This window comes from Lycium barbarum, chromosome 3 (genome assembly GCF_019175385.1).
Source record: "Lycium barbarum isolate Lr01 chromosome 3, ASM1917538v2, whole genome shotgun sequence".
NCBI lineage: Eukaryota > Viridiplantae > Streptophyta > Magnoliopsida > Solanales > Solanaceae > Lycium > Lycium barbarum.
This window is the reverse complement of record NC_083339.1, coordinates 138,902,644-138,925,629: the sequence shown is the minus strand read 5'-3', so window position 1 is coordinate 138,925,629 and position 22,986 is coordinate 138,902,644.

Below are 22,986 nucleotides of genomic sequence, written 5' to 3'. Positions count from 1 at the left end.
CACCTGAGTTTGAAGTGTAGTTGATGGATTGATTGGTTTTGATTCACTGTAACAACTTAGGTGTTTCAAGGGAGAGTATTACAGGAAACACACATTATATTTTTCGTTTTTCTCTTGGTCATTTTGTAGATTTGTTTTGACAATATCTGATAAGTAGCTTCCTCGAACATCTTGGATTAATTTAACCTGGAGAAATTCCAGCAATGGTTGTGGAATTGAGATCTAAGTTCCTACATTTGATATTAACTCGAAAGCAAACAAAATCATACTTCCAAGTTTTGTACTACTGGAACTTTGGTTGGTAGGGCGTGTGTTAAGGAATTGCAGAAAATTTGCTGATAGATGAGTGGCAGCATACTTGGTCATGCTATGTAAAAAAATGTTAATAAAGAACTTTTATATTCTTATTGCTATTTTTTCATCTTAGTACTTGGAAGATCTGTACGATTGGTGAATTATAGATTCATGTGAACTTTTATCTCTTAATCTTATTTTCATGACCTTTTGTTACTCAGTTCAAGAGTGTCATCTATGGGTGTTAATTGTGTACTTAAAATTCAGTTCAAATTTTGACAAGTCGGAACAGCTTAACAACCATCACTTCCTCGTTTAGTGAACTCTTCTTCTTCTTGGTGGTTGTGTATGTGAGTTGCTGCTTTGTTATCAAACTTTTGGCACATATAAAATGTTAATTTTCTCCAGCCAGATACATCGTCCTAACGTTTCTATCATAAAAAACAAGATAGTTTGATCCTGCGAAACTGGCGAAGTACCATATGATAGTAGGATAAAATTCCTAAAATGACCTTATGATTCTAATCTGACAGGTTAAAGTAATAATCCTGCTTTTGGACTTTGTATCATTCTAATACTGGAGATGATGTTGTTGACTTCTTGCTATCTTTCTTGGTTGCCTCTATAAGTTATTGGCAGTCAGCAGAATGGAATGCTGAAAGAGAAGAATGGGGTTTCTTGTGCCTATACGGCTATACGGGAGGAATAGAAGATATTTCTCCATGCAATAAATGAAGAGCAGAAATATTTGAAGAAGATGTCATCTCTGAGTTGCAATAATATCGTTACAACCTTAATTAAAGTGGAGGATAATCATAAGATGCAACGCGTCCTTGAAACATTTAAAAGCTTTAAATAGACTTGAAATGTGTAACATCTCTGAGTTGCAATAATATCGTTACAACCTTAACTAAATTGGAGGATAATAATAAGATGCAACGCGTCCTTGAAACATTTAAAAGCTTTAAATAGACTTGAAATGTGTAACATCTCTCGTTTGATTACTACTACTACAACTGGGAGTAGTATTTATTAGTACTGCTAGAGTGGTCGTTTGGTACGTAGATAAAATTATTTTAGGATTATTTTTGGGATTAATTTATTCCATCTCTTGGGGTTAATTTATCCCATTTAGGAGATCGATGGGATAGAATAATCTCAGGATTAATGGGATGAGATGGAATATCTCATCGTTAAATTTATACTTTCTACCAAACATGGTATAAAATTAATCCCACGGTTAGTGCTGGGATATTCCAACTAATACCGTGTATCAAATGACCCCCTATAGTATTCCCTCCGTCCACTTTTACTTGTTCACTTTGAATAAGATGTCATCTCTGAGTTGCAATAATATTATTACAACCTTAATTTAATTGGAGGATAATAATAAGGTGCAACGCGTCCTTGAAATGGGTAACATCTCTCGTTTGATTACTACTGCTACCACTGGGAGTATTATTTATTACTACTACTAAAGTACTCCCTCCGTTCATTTTTATTTGTCTATTTTTAACTTTGCACGTCCCTTAAGAATTAATAAATGAAATATATGTTTTATCATAATATCCATATTAAGGTGTATAATCTCAATAGATTAGGAAAATAATTTGAAAATTAGTAATTAATGTTAAGAGTAAAACAATAATTTTTTTTTGTCTTTTTCTTAATATGTTAAAGTAGACAAATAAAAATGAAATTTTATTTTTAATATAATAGATAAGTAGAAGTAAACAAAAGGATACTATTTATCGCTGCTACTACTATCTTTTCTGGAATAGATAACGGACCACTTTAATAAGGGTGATGCAATGAGTTTTTCTTTTGAAGTTTGGTTTTTGTGACGGGTGTTCATTCGTGAATTCTAGTAATTCGTATGTGTATCTTTCTACACCTTCAAGATCAAGACGTTAATTTGACACTCCTTTTTCTGATCAGTACACTTTGTAGATGTCTATATCTCTATTAGTCCAGTGAAGCCCCGTGCTGAGTCCGGGCTCAAGATTAAGATAATAATGCACTTTATAGGTTTTAATTGAAAAAATAGTAATTTGTGTATATTTTTTAGGTACAACTCTTTTAAGATGATTGCTTCTTAATCATGTATTATTCATTTTCCAAGTTTTTAATCACAGTATGATATAATTTACTGAAAGAGTAGTTATAGGAAAGTAAGTTTGCTAGGGAATTTAGATATCAAAGAGACAGAGATAACTTGATGTTTAGTAATATAATTTAAAGTATGCAAAATGATTTCAAACTGACTATAATCATTAATTGAAAAGGACATTTTAATATTTTATAAATTTGTGAGCATATAATTTCTAATTAGAGGCAGGAATAACATATTTTGGTATTTATTGATTAATTACTCATAATTTCACGTGACAATGGTTTATGCTAAAACCAATATGGTTATTAAAGTCTAGGTTTAGATGAAATTAAAAAAGAATTGAATTCAATAAAACAAAGTTTAAGAATTAATTTAGTTTGTCATTAACTAATTGATGCTTTATTCTTAAAAGAAAATTTCCTTCCTCAACCAATTAAGGATTACATGATTTATGACAATTTAAATTGTTTGAAAGAAAAGGACACCATTATCAATATATTGAGGAGTTGATCACTTGGTAAGCATCTTTTCCTCTCTTCTATCCCACTTAATTAAGCAAATTGAATAAAAATTCAAAGTTTTTTCTTTTATTTTCCGAGATTTTAATCTATTAATTGTTAAGAAGTTTTAAAATTTATTTTCTAATTGTATTATATCATTAAATATAACTTTATTTTTTTAGAATAATTTCTTTTTACTAAAAATAAGATCAAGAGAAATTTAGTGGTGATTAAGAATTACTAAAAAAAATTTAATCGACCGAGTACTCTTCCAGTACCAAATGAGTTATTCAAAGTTATTATCATCACCATTTTAAATTATTTTTGTGCATAGTTATTGTTATCAGATGGCATCATCACTTTTCACAACTTTTTAAGCATTTTTAAAGGGCTCAAAATTGATTATATTTACCAAGGTAATTCTGTCAATTAAGTAAAAATAAAATAAAGTAGGGGCAAAAATAAGACATAGAAAAAATATATGCTATCAAAAAGAGTTTGAATCTAGATTTATTGGAAATATACTTGGGTACATGAAGTAATAAATAGTAAATTCAAGGGTAATTTGAAAGAACAAATCATTTTGGTTGGATCAACCAATTAGTTACAATGTAACTAAGTACTACAAAACTCATTACATTGTCCCTTATATATAGTAGTAATTTTAAGATCAAATTGTATTTTCTTTAATACAATATATTTTCAAACATCTTTAGAATATAGATAAAAATAATATCTTATAGTTCTTTATCACGACCCAACTAGGGGCCGCGACGGGTACCCGATACTTGTACCGAGCACCCCCCCCCCCCCCCCTAACTCGTATCTCATTCTTATTCCTGAGTGGCTATAGTGGTAATACCGTTATTTCTTTACTTAATTCTATCATTAATAGCGTGACCGTAATCAGGTGTTAATAAAATCTGCTAGCATGTTATACAACCCCAAAACGAACAAAAGTACAAACCATCTGACTGTACATATCTGTCTACGAGCCTCTAAACATAGCACACATATATATACAAGAAGGGTCGGGTTCTACCGTGCCCGAATATGTACACAAAAGTAGTACCAAGAAGCTGAGGCTCCGGAACAACTAGAGCGCTGACACAGTACTGCTGATGGAGCTTCTAGGAGTCAAATCTGTCTACCTGCTGACCTGCGCGGCATGAAACGCAGCGTCCACAAGAAGGGACGTCAGTACGAGTAATGTACCGAGTATGTAAGACATGAATAATAACATACAGGAAATATAGAACATGGATAACGACATCAAAGAAATACCGAGCATATCATGAGGTAGAAAAATAACCTGTGCATATAAGTGCCCTTGGGCGAATACCATGCATGCTTGACGCTGCGGAACGTGCAGCCCGATCCATATGTGCATATACTATAACATATTGCTGCGGAACGTGCAGCCCGGTCCATATACATATATTACTTTACTTTCTTAGGAAGACATTTCTTTCCATATATATAGAAAATAGAACATGTCATATTGCCGAGGCGTCGGCTCCGATCCATTTAACCATATATCCCGCGTCCGGACATCCCGCGTCCGGGACGATACTACGTATCATACTCCAACTGATCCGGTGGCTGTGCGTCTATAGCGCCTTCCCTTTTTCCAATCTTCCCCATATACATATACATATACTTATAACATATAAACATCATGCATGAAAGCCTAAAGAAAATCGTGTCCGTATCGGAGTGACATAAGGTCGGTAACCTCCGATTACCTTATGGAATAACCATGGCCGCTTGTCTCACCTTGAAGGAACGATACTTATAAGATGAGACTATCAACGAAGGACAACACTAAGAAAACATAGAATAAAATTGTGGACATCATAAACGTTAATTCATATGCTTTGGAATCCTTAGAAAATAGGGTCATAACCAAGGAATAGAATTAACGATCAAGATCTAGTTTGATACTTTCATGCTCATATTGAATCCTTAACTTAAGGCTCTTAGTCGCGGAATCATTCTTGTCATACTCATCATAGACATATTCTCTTTCTTAACATCATCATTATCATTATCATCATAGAAATATCCTTATTAGAATAGTCACAACACTTATCGTTTGATAACCGGAAAAATAAAGAAAAATCCGGGAACCATGGGCCCACCTCGGGTCAAATGAGGCGGCGTACACAATTTACGTACGTTACATTTTATGACGTCACTTGTGAGAGTTTTAAGGTAGTCGGGTCTCATTTGTACAAGTTCTAGATAGCTAGGCAATTCTTCCCACTATTCATGAAAGGTCTAATTCAATTCTATTGAATGAAAAAGGGAAAACTTTAGGCGCGGATTCCGGAGAATAGAGTTGTCCCCGAGGCTCGTATCCAACCTAGTATGTCTAAGACATGCCAAAGAAGGAAGAGTAAATCCTTACATACCTTTTCCGCTTCATACACATCTCCAAAATCAAGTTTCAAGTTCGCCAAAATCTACAATTTGGTCACAATTACCAAATGTTAATTGTAAGGCTTTATGATTTCAATCTTAACCAATACTTGTCTACAAAAATTTGGGCAGCATCTCCCCTATACATACAACATCCCCGAGATTTAACTCGGCTCAAATATCAACAACCATACCAACAACAATATCAATAATCATCACAAAACACAATATAGCATAACTAGTCTCCTTTCCAACACAGTGTAATAGTTTTCCTTCCAACTTCACATTTTCAATTCAATACCAACATTCTCATATTCATTTACTAATTAAGGTCACTCCAATACAATTCGGAACATTTCATATCATTTTACAAAATATTCACAAAATATACAAATTATACAAAATATACAAATTTCCCACCAAACCATAATCCATCCAAAACTTCTAATCTTCAACATACATATTCATAACATATTTCCACCTTTCAATCTCATCAACCATAATCATAATTCACATCTTAACAACTTCATTTCCATAATATCACAAAATCATCTAAAGTGACATAATCTTCTACATTCCAATTCAATACCAACTTAAACCATTTAACCTTTATTTACATCATAAGAATCACAACAACACAACTAACATATTAAACAAAATTAATTCATTTCCATTTCTATCTCCACACCACATGGCCATAATTCCCACTTCCAACTTCAACCAAATTCATTCAACTTTCATTTCCAATATAAGGTCCACCACAACTACAACTAGAATACAACATAAAATTCAACTCATCTTATTTATACAACATTACATACACATGCACACATGCAAACCCACTTTGTAAACTTCCATATTTCCATAAATTCTACTCATTTCTACATACTACAACATAAACCAACCTTCATAACATAATAAAAAGGGATTAATTCTTACCTTTTTCTACAATCTTCTTCACTTGACCAAGTTGTCAACTTGAAGAAACAAGTGCTCTTTCTTCCAAAATAATTACACCAAGTTGTAAAGGACCCTTGAATTAGTGGAAATACCACAAGAAAATAATTTTTGGAGAAAGATTTCAAAGGGGCAAAAATTCAAGAGCTTGGCCGTATGGCCCTTTTATTTTGCTCTTCTTTGTTCTTGTTTTTCATCTTCTAAATTTTTCTTGAAAGTTCTATGATAATGATCCCATTTTATCTAATTAGCACATGGAAAAATTAATTAAATCTCATGGGCTTTCCAAGCCATGTCCGGACACCCCCTTTATTTGGGCCTCAATTTTTTTTTTTTTTTGTCATGGGCCTAACTCGGTTGGCCCCGAGTTGGACCTAGCCCACTGACCTTTCGATCTTAAAACGTTCATATCTCCTTGTACCGACGTCACCTGAGAACCCACGACCTATGGTTGGAAAGCTAATTCAATTATCTACAACTTCTATTTCTTGGTATTTTTCCGAATTCCAAACTTATAATACCGTTTTTGCCCCCCAAAGTCAGATCACCCGAAAACGTTTTCTTAAAAATATTCGTTTGGAAGACTTCTACTTTGATTTGGCCCAAGGGTCCTTCTTGAGTTGTGTTTAACTTCACATATGTGATTCATATGACTTGTCACATGTTCCAAAAAAAATCTTGACGTGTGGGCCCCACCTCAGCTTATAAATAATCCGACGTTCAAAAATACGGGATATAACATTCTTCTTCCATTATAGTAAGCCATTAGATAAGTTTTATGTTAAAAGTGCGTGTATGTAAAATCTGATTATTTATTACTGTACTTCGAAGTTCATTTTTCGATTGAGACGAAAGGACTATAATTTACATTTTGATACATTTTTAAAGTATTTAAAATTGGTATATAAGTTTATACGTATTTATTTCTTTAGTGTAAAACTAAATTCTAGGCTTAATACCTAGATGGACCCTTAAACTTGGCATGTTTTGTAAGATAGGCATATAAACTTATAAGGTGACCAGATAGACACTTAAACTTACTCAAAGTGTATTTTTCAAGTTTTTCAGTTGTTTTGAAAACAAAAACTATATTTTTCAAACACTCACAATTTTCATAGCCAAACAAGCCCTAAATATATCACAAAATATTTTTTTTAAAATGCAAAAATAAGGCAAACGCATATACATGAGACTATAAATGTGCACTTAAACCAATAAATACTCGCTAATCGCAATTTTGCAGCTTTCAATTAACTCGGATTTTTTTTTACACTTGAATGATTAAAAAACAATAACTTTAACCAATAAAAATCCTTAAAAAAAGAAATTTCAAATTAAGAAATTTCTAAGTTCAGTATTTCAAGTGTAAAAGAAATTTCAAATTAAGAAAACTGTAAAGCCGAGAAGAAAATCCTTAAAAAAAAGAAATTTCTTAATTTGAAATTTCTTTTTTTAAGGATTTTTATTGGTTAAAGTTATTGTTTTTTAATTATTCAAGTGTAAAAAAAAAACCGAGTTACTTGAAAGCTGCAAAATTGCGATTAGCGAGTATTTATTGGTTTAAGTGCACATTTATAGTCTCATGTATATGCGTTTGCCTTATTTTTGCATTTTAAAAAAAATATTTTGTGATATATTTAGGGCTTGTTTGGCCATGAAAATTGTGAGTGTTTGAAAAATATAGTTTTTGTTTTCAAAACAACTGAAAAACTTGAAAAATACACTTTGAGTAAGTTTAAGTGTCTATCTGGTCACCTTATAAGTTTATATGCCTATCTTACAAAACATGCCAAGTTTAAGGGTCCATCTGGGTATTAAGCCTAAATTCTACCTTAAGTGAAGTCTTTGTTAATTACTTATTCTGCTAGCATGTATGACCCAAAATTACAGGAGAAAATAAAACAACATTACGTCTAATCAGACGAATAAAATTTGAAAAAAGCATATAATAATTAGTAAACAACATCAAAAACTAATAAATAGTATTATAAGAATAATATTTTAATTCACTAATTAAGCCTATACTAAGATAGAATTTGAATGACAGGATAATTCTTTACATGTCTCCAATAAATTCTTAAGGAAATTTATTTTAAAACAAGTTTAATAATATTTCCTCATAAAAGACTCAAATATGTATAAGTATGTTTTGTGGGGTCCACTATAACCTTTTCCATGAAATCATTATTTTTTGTGGCATAAAAAAAGTCCATAAACTTCTCAAAATTTACCAAAATGTATGAGGGTTCACAAATTCATAAAAACTTCAATTAGGGGTAAAGAGAAAATAAATTCATGAGAGGACTATAAAAAGTTGGTTATATAAAAATCCATGTGGGATGGTCTTAAAAAAAATGAAAAAGAAAAATATGCAAGAAAAGTCAATTGGAGAAGCTACATGTAAGCATCTTATTAGAGTTGTGAGGATGTGAGGACTACAAAAACTCAGTATCCTCACTTATATATAATAATAATGATGAGTATGAAAGCGCTACCTCCTACTAGAGCAACAAATAACAACGTATTGAAACTGTGAACTACTCACTAGTCACTACTATATATGTCCAATAATAAGTTAGTTAGGTGAAATAATCATTTACGTTGTGATACTCTTTTTTGGCACATACTGTTTGCGGCAGTAATGCTTTGACACTTGCATTCATTTTCGTTTTCAAGAACATATGGAAATTAAATCACAGCTTGCTATTTATACCAATTACCTAACCTAAGTAATTTTTCATTGATATAAAACTATATGATTGTGTACGGTACTACGTTAGTAATCGCATAGAACCAACGTTAGGCTCATTATGGACATGATTACGATAATAACTTCATAGGTTAGAGTTTCATCCTATGAATGAAAGTGAATTAAGGGGAGGTCTCCATAAGTTGTATCATACGTGATGCTTCAAGCACATGATGGAAAGAAAAATCCGATATATGTGTCAAATTTAACCGATAAACGTATAATCCATCATTACTCGGAAAATTGGATGACTGGTGTACATAAAATTCCATACAATGATTAAGAAATTAGCAGTATATATATATATATATATATAATTAACAAAAACAAGTGAAGTGATTTTGAGTTGGACAAATTGGTTTAATTTACCAACTTGACATAAATATTATTATTAGTAATATTCATTATGACACACACACAAGTATTGGACAAATGGGGTCATGAATCGGTTACTAATTCAACTCATCTACTTTATACCTTGACTTACGGAAAAGGTATTCTTTTTTCCATCACAGAATAAACCTGTAATAGTCCTTTGGCATTATTTCCAAGTGACAAGGAACCCAGCCTAATTTTTTAGGTAAATGCAGGCCATTTTGCATCAAAAGCCTCATTTTTTGGGGCATACACATGGTGCCGGAGCCAATTTGAGGTTCTTGGTCAAGCATTTTGCTTGTCAATCATCACCTACCCTACTTTTTATTTTTTATTTTTTATTTTTTTTATAGAGGAAATACTCTAATATTAGGCAACAATCTATATACATTACAACGTTTACTTGAGAATTATGGGTACTACCTAGTATGAACTATGAACATTCATGTATGTTAGATTGGCATCCTTTGAATTAAGTGAACGTTGTCTCAGTGTAATAGCCCATATCGCAGGTACATGTATATATGTCGGTCGAATTATAAGCACTAGATGACATTATTGTATAAGTTAATTACTTAGGCTCTCTATATTCATTCAGCTTTATTTATATCCATTTCATATTCACCACTAAGATGATCTATTATAATTTAGCTATTTGACAACTTTCACGAAATAACACTATAATTTCGGAATTAGTTATACCGCGATTTTACCCCAACCAAATGTGATATAAACTCATCTCAAATATAATCCAGAAACTATCTATCCTTATCACTTGTACCAAAAGAGCCCTAAGTGTAGTTCTAAGTTGTATTCGCATAGTTGGAAAACAAAGTGACATCTTATCACGTAAGGCCGTGCTTATCTCAAATCACGAATAAGTGCATAATATGTGTTTGTATATAGATCTTTCTCATACAAAACAGATAGACTTTTACCAACTATCCCATTCTAAAAGATTTTTAATTGGAGGATAAATGAAAAGGAAAGAAGCTCCTAATCAGCAGAAACGAAAACGCCATTTTTGGCGGTGCTGAGACACTCTGGGCACTCTTCAATGATTGTATTCCAAATTCCAGTTTTGTGGGAATTCATAATATAGTAGTACAATATAGTAGTATTTACTATGTTTTCAGTACTTCACATATTTTATCGAAATTGATTATCTAATATTATCATGCACGGTCACCATACCACTTACCAAGCGTATCACCACATCATTACAAAAAAATGATAAAAAAAACATTGTCTGATATGAATTAGCTTGCAGAGGTTTGACTTTTTTGCTGGCCACGCAGAAAATTAAACACTCTTTTCATACGCTTAACACAAATTCAACACTTAAGACACACTCACATTACAATAGTTTCCATCTACATTCAATCATGGCTTAATACCTAGATGAACCCTTAAACTTGACATGTTTTGTAAGATAGACATATAAACTTACAAGGTGACCAGATAGACACTTAAACTTACTCAAAGTGTATTTTTCAAGTTTTCCAGTTATTTTGAAAACAAAAACTATATTTTTCAAACACTCACAATTTTCATGGCCAAACAAGCCCTAAATATATCACAAAATATTTTTTTTTTAAAATGCAAAAATAAGGCAATCGCATATACATGAGACTATAAATGTGCACTTAAACCAATAAATACTCGCTAATCGCAATTTTGCAGCTTTCAATTAACTCGGTTTTTTTTTACACTTGAATAATTAAAAACTAATAACTTTAACCAATAAAAATCCTTAAAAAAGAAATTTCAAATTAAGAAATTTCTTTTTTTTAAGGATTTTCTTCTCGACTTTACAGTTTTCTTAATTTGAAATTTCTTTTACACTTGAAATACTGAACTTAGAAATTTCTTAATTTGAAATTTCTTTTTTTAAGGATTTTTATTGGTTAAAGTTATTGTTTTTTAATTATTCAAGTGTAAAAAAAAAACCGAGTTACTTGAAAGCTGCAAAATTGCGATTAGCGAGTATTTATTGGTTTAAGTGCACATTTATAGTCTCATGTATATGCGTTTGCCTTATTTTTGCATTTTAAAAAAAATATTTTGTGATATATTTAGGGCTTGTTTGGCCATGAAAATTGTGAGTGTTTGAAAAATATAGTTTTTGTTTTCAAAACAACTGAAAAACTTGAAAAATACACTTTGAGTAAGTTTAAGTGTCTATCTGGTCACCTTGTAAGTTTATATGCCTATCTTACAAAACATGTCAAGTTTAAGGGTCCATCTGAGTATTAAGCCTTCAATCATTTGTCGGGAGAGGTCCCCAATTAAGATAGGCAACTACGTGGTATCAAAATCACGTGGGCTAAGACATACGCGTCCAGAAGGAAGCTTGTATTGCTCATAAAACATAAGTTTTAATTTTTGCTTATAAGGTTGAAGTTTAAAATATTTTAAGACAATAAAGCTGTTCAATTGACCATAAATTTTTATTATAGACAAAAGTTAAAATTTATGCCCGATGGACAACATAAGATCCCAACGAATTTTTTCAAATTAAAATTATTTTTTAAAAATATTATCAAGCCCCTAAAACTTCAAGACTGTACACTTTTGAAAACACTATGTGTCAGGATTTGACAGTAGTGTAATCAGGCCCATCTCGGCTTGATAGAATGATTTGTTGGTGGGCTCCGCCATATAAGTAACAGCCCAATCATGCTTTACGTGTCCTATCCGTTGACGGCTTCTTCGCAGATATAAACGCTTATATATTTTTATTTTTATTTTTAATATAAACGCTTTCATGTGTTGCCATACTGTTTTGTGTGCTCACAGCCTAACAGGTGTTCCAGTTGTCATGCTGACAGCATGGTTCAATTTTTTCAGTTTGAAGTTTGTCTAATTACGTTGATTTTAAAAGCATAAATCAAACAATAGTAAGTACTAAATTAGTAGGACAAGGTTTTTCTGGCTTCAGTTTCTTTTTATACATCTTTTCGTTTCTTTTTTCATCTTTTGGAATAAAACATATGTGGAGTAATTCTTTTGAGAGAGGAAAAAGCCCCCATCTAACTAGTTAGGTTGCAGTGGCGGACTCATGTGTAAATTTTGGGTGCTCCAGCACCCATTAAATTCAGTCACGGAGTGTATAGTTTTATAGAAAATATAAAAGAAACAGATATAAATAGTTAATAAAGCACCTCCGAACTCAAAATTTCTGGGTCCAGCACTCCTGAACTCAAAATCCTGGGTCCGCCACTGTTAGGTTGCATGCATGAAGCTAAATAAAGCGCCAGTCACGTTGGTATTGAAAACTAATTTACATCAAATATGATAGGCTTATCATGACCTCATATTTGTTTGTACCCGCAAATTGAAACACATATGTGTGGGTGGGTTTGGGGGGGGGGGGGGGGGGGATTGCACTGATATATGCTCAATATTAGTTAAGTTATTTCCAACGTTTATAAAGTTTTACACATCTATATCCACTTTGAAGTAACTTCAGATATACAGTGTTTGAAGTACGTTTTGACAAAGCCTAAATTGAAACAAAATATCTAAAGTTCAAGCATTTCTGTGTCTAAATTTCGAACACATATGGCTTGATTTCAAGCATTCCTATGCCTAAATTTCGAACACATATGGCCAGAGGCGAATCTAGGATCTCAAGAGGATGAGTTCACCTTAGATTTTTTTTTTTAAAAGACGCAAAATTGCATTTAGTAGGGTTCAATTCCACTACCTTAAGGGATTAAACTCAGCACTTAACTAGTACTCCACTTGATTTAGTTTGATCATGTGTTCCTTCAGTTAATATTAGATATATTTTAAGGAATATATACATAATATACCGAGTTTAGTCGGGTGGCCATGGATTCACGTGACCTATTTTTTATATGTAGATTCGCCCCTACATATGGCTGAAGTTCAACCATTAACCTGAAGTTCAGGCATTTTGCTTGGAGTTCAAGTTACATATAGCAGAAGTCAACCATTTTTGCCTGAACATCAGCCATTGGAATTTCATATACCGGATATTTAAATTTGTCCGAAGTGGTTAGACGTGCAAAAAAATTGAAAAACTAGGTTCAACTTAAATAGCGGTGTTATAAGATGATCCGTGAAATTTTACATAAATGACTACACTTTGGGGGTTTAAAATTTGTCATAGCTACAGTTTCAATATTTACATTGCGTAGCTACAGTTTCCCCGCTGTATTCAAAAAATGGCTCGCTGTATTCATAAAATGGCCTAGTTGTATTCATGAATACAGCGAATAAAAAATATTCAAAAAATATTTTCACTGTATTCAAGTCATATGTATTCAACTCAGCTGTATTCATGTCAAATGTATTCATCTATAGCTACTTTGACATTGTATTCACTTTATTGTATTTAAAATCAGTGGTATTCAAACAACATAAATACAAAAAAATATTGTATTCAACTTGTTGCATACAATTTTTTTTTTTTAGTGAAGGTAGCGAGTAATACACTAAAAATTGAATACATAAAAACATTGATACACTAAAAATTAACAAAAACACTCAAAAAAATTGAATACGAAACAATAAAATGAATACAATTTAAAAAATTAACCAAAAAACTCAAAAATAATGAATACAAATGCTCCGATGATCTCGGCAGATTTGAGAAAAAGGGAGAGAGAGAGATCTGGACGGAGATACACTCAACAAAACAGGCAGAGAGACAAGCTGGTTTAGCCAGAGCTAGGTTTCACCGGAGCTGGTTTGGACGGAGATGGCAATGGAGGGTAGGATCAGAGAAGGGGTGGTGATTTGAGAAGCAGTGGAGGGATGGTCGGGTTGGTGGTTTCGTGGTGGCTGGAGATGGAGGGCGTGGTGGCAGATCTGTGGGTGTTATCGGAGTTCTGCCGGTGGTGGTGGTTGTCGGTGTAGAAGAAGACGGCTTAGAGAGAGAGGTGATGGAGGAGAGAGAAAATGAAGGAAAATGGGAGGAGATTGCGAGAGAATAGAGAGAAAATAGTTTTTAATTCTAAATACAATATAATTTTACTATACTAGTTACCTTATGTAATTGACATACAAGATTTAGCTATGAGATGTAATTTGGGCAAAGTATAGCTACTAAATGTAAATAAGGCCTAATGTTCTCTACACTATGTAGATTTCTCATAATTTTGTGCTATTTGATAAATACTTGTCGACAGAATTTATGGGCCGGGAAAACAGTGGGCCTATAATGGGCTATGTGGGTTCCGTTATAGTTGACATTTGGGAGGTGTTCTTAATTGCAAACTCCAAGGGACCATGAGACATCCCTTTCGTAGTATAAATAAACGGTGCCATTACAAGGTATTCTTAATTCAATCAATCAAAGTACTCTAGGGTAAATCTGGTGACAACACTAAGAATAATGCTATAGCTTAAATTCCTTCAGATCTACTTTTTTTTGTTGTTTGTTCATATTGGGTTTATATTGACTTGAACTATGAGAACTTAAGGCACAAATTTTTGAAGAATTCGAACCTATGTTATAGCTAAGTTTCTATATTTGCCTTGTAATGAAACCAAACTTTCTTGCAAAAATTCTAAATGATGGAAATTGGTACGTACATTAGAAGATTTAGGAAAAAGTAGATTCAATGTCTCACTCATATTTACAGCAAAAAGCAATGTGATGGTGAAAGATGACTTTTAGGAATTAATACTGGGCGCATTATTTGACAATAGAGTCGAGCTTGAAATAGACATGAAAACAAATTCCAGGTGCGACAAGCTTTTGGATCTTATTTGGTGTGGGTTCATATATATGAAGACCTTTGTGGGTTAAATTCGAACACCGTTTGTGCAGATTATTTGGTAGATATATTCTGATACTTATTGAAAAAAATGAGGCTTTCCAATTATTGAAAATTAGAAAAACAAAGTCAAGAAAAAGGACCATAACCAAGGTAACATAGCACATACTCAGTGAAAAGCGATCAGTTGAAAACATTTCTTCAAAAAATTAACCGATCTATATTTAATAAATCCTCTTGCGGGCCAAGGTATCCTCCTTCCTCCCCTTCGAAGCTCCGGGAAGATAACTTTTACGAAAGATTGTTAAAAGAAAATTCGATTCATGTTTACGAAAGCAACGTTTCTTTCTTTTTTGGATATTTTTATAACGGATTAGTTCAGTGATTTAGAACGAATCAACTGATTGATGGTCTATATCTCTTAGACTATAGTTAAAGGATACTCTTAAATTATAATTCTAATCATATAGACTATGATTTCATACCAAAAATAAAATTTACATTCCTTCTCGATTTTGGAGTTCTCAAGAACAAAACACCACCCTTTATATATAATATAGATAAAGAATTACTTTTCATTCATGTATATTATATCTTAAATATTTTTAACGAAATTACTGGCTTTGCCATGAGCTAAGAAATAGATGAGTGGTGTGAACATTTGCAGAGGCTGTGAGGATTGCTTGGACAAGTGATAAAAGCTTGCAACATTATGGTGCTTGCCGCATGCACCTTTTTATTTCTTATTCATTACGACAATGACACTCACTACAAGAAAGTGTAGAAATGACAACAAAAATTTAATATTTGGCAACAACTTAGTTTTATTGTTGGCAAAGAACTTTTTTGTTGCCAAAGAATTTAATTTTGTTGCCATAGTATTGATTGTTGTTGCAAAAAGTACTTTTGACAACAAAAAAAAAAAGTTGTTGCAATAACAGCCGTTGGGAAAAGTTTGTGCAACAAAAAAGAATTATTGCCAAAAGTATTTTTTGCAACAATAATCAATTTATATCAACAGAAATAATTTTGTTGCCAAATATATTTTTTCTTGTAGTGACTACCGTGGCTTAAGATTTAACTAACTGATAGCTAAGTTTTTGGAGTTTCTAAAAATGTTCTTGAAAAATGAAAATAAAAGGTAGTACTATGGTTTGTTCCAAAACAAATCAAAAATACACCTTACATGTGCCGTTTTCGATTTATAGAAAATTAATTTAATGTAAAATGGACGATGTGTCGGTGTTAGATCAAATTTTTATGGCTTAAAACGAGTTAAGTGTAAGTTTGAGTAATGATCAACGCTTTTAAAGTTTGTTCAGGACAATATATGGGTCAATCGGGTTGTGTAACAGTTCAACCCGATTTCGTCTAACTCAAGATCACTAAAAAATAAATTTCTGGTTTCATTTGGGTCGGGATATAATATTATTGTTTCATTTCAACTCAAATCAAATCAAATTTCACCTGCATTACTAACAATTTGTTATCTTTTCTTTAGAATTCTGTCATATCATTCTTAAGTAGTATTCAAGGTCCTTTTGTTTGTTTCCACTAGTTTAAATCATTTACGTACTCGTAAAGGCTTAAAAAATTTAGGAAGTTGCAAAAAAAAATTCCGCATAAAAATGAGCTACGCCAAATTTGTCTCTATTTGTACGTTCACACCGTTGTTATGTAGGCATCCGACTATCAATTCATGTGTAAGCAGGGCCACAACTGCATACTGTGAACCGGGGGCAATTGAATAGATTTCGTCAAAAAGTTATACTATGCATATTGAAAATTGTATGAAGTGTATAAGTCAAAAATTCCCTTTTATACATATATTATATCTTGAACATTTCTTCTCGAAATTCTTATGTTGGCCACTGTGTGAAAGTGCTTCTTTCATTTTCTCCATTTCGCTCTCTTTCGTTTATACGAAAATTTGCACATTTATGTTATTTTACTTCAATCTCTCCATGAGTGCCACGTCAAAATTTTCTAGATCTTTCACATTTAGAAAAAGAAAAGAAGTCTTTGCAAAGTATACAGAGAATGATTGGCATAAAATTTAAGTTAGTAGCAGTCTCAATCAGTGATCCATTAAACTATATGACTACTGTTTTCGGATTGAGTTTATCTACCTCACTAACGTCACCTACTATAATAGAACGTGTAACTTCTGGGACTTTCTATTTTAGAAAATAACTAAAATGTAAATAATTAAGCCAAAGTTGGAATTACTTTTTATCAGATTAATTAAGATATAGTTTGTTCATGCATCTCATCCAATACTTGAGATTATCAAAGGCATCAGAAACTAGCTTTTGGTCGTCCGAAAATTTCCAACTTCTTTTTTCTGTCAAACATAATTTCTATAAATGTAATTGAGAGATTATAGGCTTAATTAGGCTATACCAATAACGAATGCCGGACACTTGAAAATGATCTGATTGAAGAGTGCACCCAAAATCGAGGCTTTTAAATCAGTTATTGTCTCAGTGAAAGTTATATATACATTGTTACTTTCAATCACAGTCTTTTTTTAGCAATTGTGAGATACTAAATTGTTGGCATGCATTGAAAAAACCAATTTTGATTCTTTTCTATTCTCTACCTCGAATCTATCCTGGTAATTCATCTCCTTACCAGGACCACTTCAAAATATTCTCAGATAAATAAAAACATATCATTAAATAATATAAAACAAATACACATTACATATTGTTCGTCTTTATACGTGTACCTAGAGGCGAGTCTAAAATATAAACTTAGTAGTTTTTACATATATCTCTGTACGTGTATTGAAAAGTATGGAGGCAGACGAACCCATAGCCAAAAGCTACATCCTCCTATAGGTGTATTAAGTCCATATCGTGTGCGCGCGCGCACGCAGAGCTCAAATTTTTCGTAATTTTCGTGTTTTTTTTTTTTACTTTTGGTTTGACAGCGAGGCCAAGATATATCCATAATTTATATTTGACGGATTCAATTCCTACCTCTTATCACCGGACTCTTTGCATTTTTGAAATTATAATTTAGAGGTTAATAATTGTTACTTTAAATTTTAGTAATTCTTACACATTTATTTCTATCTGGTGTGAAAATGATGAGCTGGAGAAATTAGGGGCATGGAGGACAGTCTAAAATTGAATGAGTATGTCAGAGTGGGTGTACGTGGAGGATGACTTGTTGACGCAAGGGTATACCGTATACGTATGTCACGTCTAGGTACATCCATTGCCTGGCCAATTAATCACATAGAACCAAATAATCATGTAACAATAATCAAAGAAATAGTCAAACGGAGTTAATTAGTACAGTCCAAAAAGCCAAAGTAGCTAAACTTCAGTCAATCTTTCTGCTTAGCTTAGCTTAGCTAGATGGCACTTACTAGTGAACATATCCATTGTTGACAAACACCGATCAACACGTATAGAGATAAGATTTAAGCTATATATAAATTGACCGTGTTTTAAAATCTTTTTATGCTGTGAGCCTGAGGAGATGAGTGCATTTTAATTTGTGATACCAAATTAATTAACTTTATTAGATTATCAATTATGATAATTATTAAGTGATTTTATCTATATATACTTTATAAATGACTTAATTGTGTAAAAAAAAAAAATACATTGTAGTAACTTGTAGTACCTACAAGAGATAAATATCAAAGCACAAATCAGGCAACTCCATTGTACACATTAATGTGAACACCTTACCTTATTCAATGGATGAATTCAACTTCTTTCACAATCTTCTTAGAGCGGCGTTCAACTTTCACTCGCGGCATGCTTATAATTATGATTATGATGCCAACATTTGTTTTTGGATATTTTCTTATGTTCAAGTACATCAAACTTTTATCCAACAACATTTCTTCAAGTTTTGAGAAATAGCAAAAAAAGTGTGACGTAATTAATTTCTTAATTTGTGGAAAATTTGTTTTGACATTGCAAAAGTGAAGAGTAAGAGCTTATTTTGAGGAGTTCATGTGATAGGACAATGATGCACACATGGTTTTCACGACATCTTTCCGAAAGTTTTATCCATCCATTCAAGAAATGAACACATCAGTGTGAATGTGCTGACTTTCGTTTTTCATAAGGATGGGTTTATCATGTTTCCTGGATTTGGAGAGAAACTAACACTAAGAAGAAGACAATTTCTATGTTTCCACTTATAAGCTCCAAATTTTTTACGTCGGATACTAACAAGTCATAACTTAAAAAAGGGAAGAAAAAGAAAGCAACCTTCACTGCTTCCTACATATTATCAAATCAAATGTAATAAGTGGCAGCAACTGCCACGTACTACAATTGTTTCTTGTTTGTTCTTAAGTTACTCGTCACTTGATCGGTTAAATATTGATTTGACGTTACCTTTGTGTAAAAAAGAGTTGACTCGACTAGTTAAACTTAAATAATTTTTTCAGATGCTGCTAACAGATTTTCACGAGAAATTGTACACATTTTAACGATTAAAAGTAATGTTAGAAGATTAAATAGCTTCATGTAATAACTTCTATAAATACATTAGGTCGCACAAGAAACTCCTCCTTATATCAAAACAAAGCCTAAAAGGGTTTTAAAAGGTTAAAAGATCTGTTGAGCGTCTCAAGGCTATGTCATAATAGATCCGAACACTTTTCCTGGATCGATTTTCAGATCATAATTGCTCCAGTAAATAACTAAAGAAAATAGATAACTAGGAGATAGAAAAATAGAAAAGAAATGAACTAAATAGAAATATCTCTCTATCTCTAAAGTTCCACCAATTATTTAACCGTTTGGTGTGTATGTGTGTTGTCCCGAAAGAGGAGGACTGAATGATTATTCAATCGCCGAAATCAGAGATTAAAATTTTAATAGATATGGATCCCTTAAAAACTTCTTTCGAGGAAATACTATACTTATACATATCAAGCTCTCTTATTGAAAATTCTATATCCGCTCCAGGTTCTTACCAAACAATTGTTTTTGTTAAAAAAAAAATATTATTATTACATAGGCGGCAGTAGAAGGGAAAATGGGAGAGGGGTGCAATGGGTGGATTTAAACCCTCACCGATAAAGTGAAAATTCAGGTGGTCAATTAACTAAGCTATGATCCACCAAATAATTTTTACTTTAATGAAATGGTATATTTTTTGTACGGTACCGAAATCAATTTATTCAACAAAGCTTTAATACATTTTCCCCGCTGTATAAAGCTACTCATCCTAATTATCATTATTATAATCATTAGTAGAATGTTTTGGGGGCCACCTTAGCAGCTTCATTCTCTAATAGGGCCGGCTAGGATGGGGTGGCTGGTGCATATGGGGGTTGGTCCTGTAAAAGAAAAATGGAAAATCTGCCACCTCAGCACATCAAAAGAGAATTCCATTCCGGGCCAGGCCGGGCTGTATATTACCCAAAGGCCAAACCATCACTTCGTACAAAATATAATTTGTCTTCTAGCATATCATGCTGACAGATTTCCTCTTTGACTTTTTCCAATACTAAACAATTACACAAAAGTTCCATTTCCCTCCTCTTCTTTTTTAGTATAAGAGTTTTAAGTTATACGTATAATTTTTTTACCTAGTAAGTCACGCAGAAAATATATACATACAGGTAAGTCTTCCAAAATTAAATAATTATAATTTTAAGAAAAAATATATTACTTGATATAACGAGTAAAGATGATCTGAAACTGTAAAAAAAAAAATTATACTAAGTTACTAACGATATATATAATTTAATTTTTTTTTTATATAATTATATTGGGCCTCTCTAGGGGTGGGGTGTAGAGGTGAGATGGGGGGGGGGGGGGGGGGGAGAAGAGGTTGCTTGCACCGATTCACCAACAAATAGTAGAAGTCAAATGTAAATAAGCAAGAACCATGTGAAAGTTTGCACACACGTAGAAACATATTCCTTAGATTTAGGGTTAAGTGAAACAAAGAAAATGTCAATATAATGTCGACTAAATCAATTAGCGAATCTTTTCAAACCTGACCAAATGGTTCTAGAAAATTTCAAACAGTTGGGCAGACCTAGACTGATGCTTTCTTGCTCCCCTTTGGGGTTAAGTCAAATTCCCGATCTTTGTCATGATGACCCGTTTTAGTTATTTGTAAAGAGTTTAACAAGTGGAATTAATTTAAATTCAAAAGTAATTTCAATCACGGGCTCTGATTTGCATGCATGTTTAACAAACAATTGTTTTCTTTCCCTTGATGGGCTGTCACTTGATAAAATATCATGAATTATTTTTGTTGAGCAGAAGACGTGAAGAGCTGGAAAATAGTGAACCATATATTTCCTACATGCGTGATCAGTTCACGGAATCTACCATACGCAAGAAATTAAATTACTAAATGTTATTAATTTATATGAAGCTATTGGAACTTGAGAATTATTATTTAACTCTATATATGCTCCTGTCAAATAAAATAAATCAAAATCTTATCGTGTTCCTGTCAATAAATTAAAATCACTTCTCTTTCGAATTCAATGAGAGGTGCAAGTGGCATTCAGACAAATTTCTTAATTAAAAAACATACAAATGGAGAATTAACAACTGTGGTCCTTAAAAATTAGGAGGACAATTTGTGTTTCATTAAAGGGTGACTAATGATTAAGATGGTTCTTACAATTCACTATCATAATCATGAAGTAAACCAATCTAGAAGCTCCTCTAAGAAGAATAAATCTATCAGTCTCTTTTCCTAATTAATTCATTTGCAAGTGTGCTGTCTAGTGCACGGTCCGCCGTTCAAGTGATAAAAAAGAAGATATTGTTATGTAATTTAACCAATGGTTTATTTGGTATTAGATAGATTACAGCAACATTCATAGTATGAAAAGTACGATTTGCATGACTCAAATTAAAGTTACCTTTTCACAGTCTCTACAAGGTTGAATACGTAATGCCTTCAATCAACTCAAGCGAGAAAATCACCACTGATAACTCTGTTAAAGCTTCTCCGCTTACATAAGTAAAATCTTCTGGGAAATCGCAAAATTATGCAAGGTTATGGTGAAAAGTTAAGAGCATAGTGAAAAAACAAAAAGAAAAAAAAAAGGAAAAAGAAGTTGCTAACTTTAAACAGAAATGTATTTCTGTAGTTGCAATCATCTTATTAAGGTTAAAATTTAAAGTTAAATTTAAATTGTTACTCCCTTCGTTCATTTTTATTTGTTCATATTTAACTTGACACACTCTTTAAGGAGCAATAGATAAAATGTCGATTTTAATATATCATTCCTAATTATTACTTCCTGCATTTTAATTTATGTGAATTTATTTCCTTATTAGTTTGTGCTAAAAAGAATAACTCCTTTTTATATTTGAAAACAATATATCTTTATCCAATGATTTATAGCCACAAAAAGTGTATATGACACATTTTACACCACAAGTTTAAAAGCATTCTCTTCTTTCTTAAATTCCGTGCCCAGTAAAATAGGTTCACATAAATTGAAACGGAGGGAGTATAAATCACCTAGATAACTAAAATCAATGAAACAAACTTCAAAAATTATACAGTCACTAACAATTTCTTGAAGTATCTAACCCAATAATTAATAGTAAAGGTAAAAAAAGGTATGAAATGGTAAATTATCTTTTGGTTTCTCCGATCTGGACAAGTAAAAGTAGATATCTATTTTTAGTATAGCAGACAAGTAAAAATGGACGAACGATGTACTAAATATATATAAAAAAAAAAACTATCATTCTTTTGAAATCGACTAAAACGGGAAGAGTTTCACATAAATCAGATATAGTAATTACTCCCTCCGTTCACTTTTACTTGTCCGGTATTCTAAAAATAGATTTTTCACTTTTACTTGTT